Below are 4,396 nucleotides of genomic sequence, written 5' to 3'. Positions count from 1 at the left end.
GGGCTCCCCGCGCGTTTCGGCTAGCCCACCGCGCGCCTCGCCCCTCGCGCCCGACTCCTGTCTGGGACGCCTGGCCCTGACTTGACTGGAGAGGCTCTCTGCGGACCACAGGTGGTTTTCTCTATGACAAATGATCCTTCCTTTTTCCTTACAGGCGATTTGGGTCCACATGTGGGGGAAAGGGGATGCTCGCCTTAGAAAGAAAACTGGTATTTGGTCATTGGCCCCTCCCCATAAATTAAGAGAAAGTCCAGCTACGCACAAACCTTGAAGTAAAGACACCCAAATTCCGTTCCTCCCCTGCGCCCCGGCCAACAGGTAGCCCCCCTCCATCCCGTGAGCCGTTGCGCTTTGGGGGAACAAAGTGGAATCGCCTCTCAGGCGTAATTAGGTCTCTCTCCACACACACTCCCACCCCCCACCCCCCACCCCCAAAAGATGGTGTCTGATTCCTGGATCCGGGTATCCTGGGACCAATTTGAAGTGCATTTCCTGGACCATAAATCCGCAGGCAGGAGCCCGAGTTCCCAGCTCTCCGGAACGTGTTGGGCAAATGGCAGCAGCCAAGTGCTGCGCGGCGAGATTGCACAGGGTCGCGGCTGGTTGCAGTGGGGGATGGGGGTTGCGGGTTACTCAGAGGAGCAGACCTTGCCGCCGAGGTTTAGGCAGGCCAGGAGAGCTGCACTTCCGGGGGCAGCGTGGGGGGACGGGGTTACACCTCCAGCCAGCAGTGTTCCCACCTTTGGCTCTCAAGAGAAAACCAGCCCCTCCTCCTCCTAGAATTAAAGTCCAGTTTATTTTCTCCCCGGGATAACCAAAGCCCCCTCTCTGAAGGGCCATCGGCCTGCAAGGCTGTACCCTCTTCACCACCCCTCATCAGAGAGACAATTAGGGAGTTTTCAGTTTTGTTCTGTGACTTGGAGTTACTGGGATTCCGTGCACCTTCTAGGTGGCGCCTCCCTGTGCCCTCTGGGAGGTTTTCCTACATACCTAGGGGTGGAGTTCTTGGGCCTAGCCTGTCTTAGACTTAATGGAAGTAGCCCAACGGCCCTCCAGAACACCTGGAGCAAGTGCCCTGGGTTTCTGGTTCTCTGCTTCCTGGCTGAAACTCAGTGTTATCAGGCTTAGGTCTGCTTTTATTGTATTTTGTCTCTCTAAAGTCAAGTCACTCAGTCGTGTCCGACTCTTTGCGACCCCATGGACTGTAGCCTACAACGCTCCTCTGTCCATGGCATTTTCAAGGCAAGAGTACTGGAGTGGGTTGCCATTTGTCTCTCTAAATGGATATGAAATAGCATCTCAGGGCTGTTCCGTGTAAATGAAAGATTAAATGTTGTGAAGGGCTACAGACTTTCCTCACAATTCAGATTGAAATCCTGCCTCCACCAACTGGCAGCTGTGTGGCTCTGGGCAGTCCCTTAAAGTCTCTGAGCTCATTTTTCTCATCTGTAAAATGGGCACAATAACAGTTTCCATCAGAGCACTGTGAGAATTTATCTGAACTGAGTGCCCAGTGCCTCATAGGTGCTCAAGATATGGGACGTGATGTTATTAGAAGGCCAATCCCCAGCGAAGGTCATGGCTTTCTACATGGGACACCCAGCCTTCAGCCTGCTCCCCTTAACACAGCTGACATAAAATTGCCATTTCTCTTGGACACTCTGCACTTTCTTCCATTTTATTTCCAAGCTGTCTTTTGCTGATTCAGCGGCCCTTCCTCACACAAGCAGTGGATTGCAACTGAGATCTCATTGGGAAATGGTGATTGGTTCCAAATAATTACTGGCCAGCACCTTCTACCTCTAGCTAATGCATACCCTTCCCCCAGGCAATTCCAGCACACACCCCCAGGACCCCTCCCTCCCCTCCAGGTTTGGTCAGATTAGCTCCAGCGGTTTCAGACTCTTTCCTGAAATGCAGATATTAGAGGGATTCATTTTGTGCAATTTGGAAATCATTCTCCCATAAAGTAGGGCTGACAGTATTGATTTCATTTTAGAGGAAACTCTCTAAGTTTATAAACGTAGTACCACCCAGCAATTTCAAAACACAGACCAGGGAGAAAAAACAAAAAGCCAGACCCCCATGTGGAATTTCACGACTCTGTGCACCAGGCTCTAGGGTGAACAGCTCATGGTAGTGACCTCAGGGAACTCCTCAGGTGACCTGGGCTTACCCACTCAGCTTCCACAAAGGCCAGCTTGGAGGGGACTTCTCTGGTGATCCAGTGGCTAGGACTCCATACTCCCAATGCAGGAGGCCTGGGCTCCATCCCTGGTCAGAGAACTAGATCCCACATGCCATAACTAAGACCCAGCACAGCCAAATACAGGCATACATAAATATTAAAAAAAAAAAAAAAAAACAAAAAAAAAACACCAGCTTGGAGCTCTCTGTGAAGTGCCTGGCCAAAGGAAAAATAATGACTGAGCAGGATTCCAGCCAAAGCTGTCCAGTTTTCCAGCCTCCAGGACTGAGAGCCCCCATTTCCCTGCCCACTCCCTCTTCCTATGACCAAGAAGTTTTCTGATTTTGGCTTCAGAAAGGCTTCTTGGTTTCCCTATCTAAAGAATGGCCCCATTTCACCTCCACAGAAGCCTGTGTGTTTCCTTCAGGGAACTGAGCTTCAGTCTACAGTTTACGGTTCGTCTTCATGAATCACTGCTGATGGTGACTGCAGCCACGAAATTAAGATGTTTGCTCCTTGTAAGAAAAGCTATGACCAATCTAGACAGCATATTAAAAAGCAGAGACATCAGTTTGCCAACAAAGGTCTGTGTAGTCAAAGCTATGGTTTTTCCAGTAGTCATGTATGGATGCAACAGTGGGACCATAAAGAAGGCTGAGCACCAAAGAATTGATGTTTTCAAACTATGGTGCTGGAGAAGACTCTTGAGAGTCCCTTGACAGCAAGGAGATCAAACCAGTCAATCCTGGAGGAAATCAACCCTGAATATTCATTGGAAGGACTGATGCTGAAGCTGAAACTCCAATACATTGGATACCTAATGTGAAGAATCGACTCATTGGAAAAGATTCTGATGCTGGGAAAGATTGAAGGCAGGAGGAGAAGTGGGTGACAAAGGATGAACTGGTTGGATGGCATCATCTACTCAATGGACATCAGTCTGAGCAAACTCTGGGAGATAGTGAAGGACAGGGAAGACTGGTGTGCTGCAGTCCATGGGGTCGCAAAGTGTCGGACATGACTGGGTAACTGAACAGAAACTTCATGAATGTGCCCGTGTTTACCCGACACTGTGAGATGCCTGCATCAGGAGCCCCCTTCATTCCTGCTCTCTTAGAACATAATGCTGATACTTCTCCTGCTGGGAGGTGGACTGGCTGGTGAGTGTAGCAGAGGGGGCGCAATGTGATTTTGAAGGTTACAGTGTAAATGCAGCTTCTGCTTCATGCTCTTAAGATCCTGGAGAGCTTGGACCCCACTCACCATGATGTTAGGAAGCCCAAGCAGCACTGGGAGAGAAACAGAGCCTCCAGCCGTCAGCCCAGCTGGACTCCTGGCCCACAGTCAGTCCCAGGTGACAGCTCTGTAAGCATACCATTTTGAAAGTAGGTCTGCCAGCTCCTGACTAGGCGCTGCAGCAAATACCATGTGGATCAAAGACCCCACCCACAGGGCTTTCTTCACCATGCCTTGTTATAATTCCACATAATAATATTTTATCATATCTACATGATGATCTATATTTCCTTTATCTGACATGGATAAAGAATACGGTGTATATATGTATACATCCAATGAAATATTCAGATCATATCAGATCAGTCGCTCAGTCGTGTCTGACTCTTTGCGACCCCATGAACTGCAGCACGCCAGGCCTCCCTGTCCATCACCAACTCCCGGAGTTCACCCAGACCCATGTCCATCGAATCAGTGATGCCATCCAGCCATCTCATCCTCTGTCGTCCCCTTCTCCTCCTGCCCTCAATCCCTCCCAGCATCACAGTCTTTTCCAATGAGTCAACTCTTCGCATGAGGTGGCCAAAGTACTGGAGTTTCAGCTTTAGCATCATTCCTTCCAAAGAAATCCCAGGGCTGATCTCCTTCAGAATGGACTGGTTGGATCTCCTTGCAGTCCAAGGGACTCTCAAGAGTCTTCTCCAACACTACAGTTCAAAAGCATCAATTCTTCGGTGCTCAGCCTTCTTCACAGTCCAATTCTCACATCCATACATGACCACAGGAAAAACCATAGCCTTGACTAGATGAACCTTTGTTGGCAAAGTAATGTCTCTGCTTTTGAATATGCTATCTAGGTTGGTCATAACTTTCCTTCCAAGGAGTAAGCGTCCTTTAATTTCATGGCTGCAGTCACCATCTGCAGTGATTTTGGAGCCCAGAAAAATAAAGTCTGACACTGTTTCCACCTGT

This window comes from Bison bison, unplaced genomic scaffold, assembly GCF_000754665.1.
Source record: "Bison bison bison isolate TAMUID 2011002044 unplaced genomic scaffold, Bison_UMD1.0 scf7180017864295, whole genome shotgun sequence".
Classification (NCBI taxonomy): Eukaryota; Metazoa; Chordata; class Mammalia; order Artiodactyla; family Bovidae; genus Bison; species Bison bison.
Note: the sequence above shows the minus strand (reverse complement) of the source record.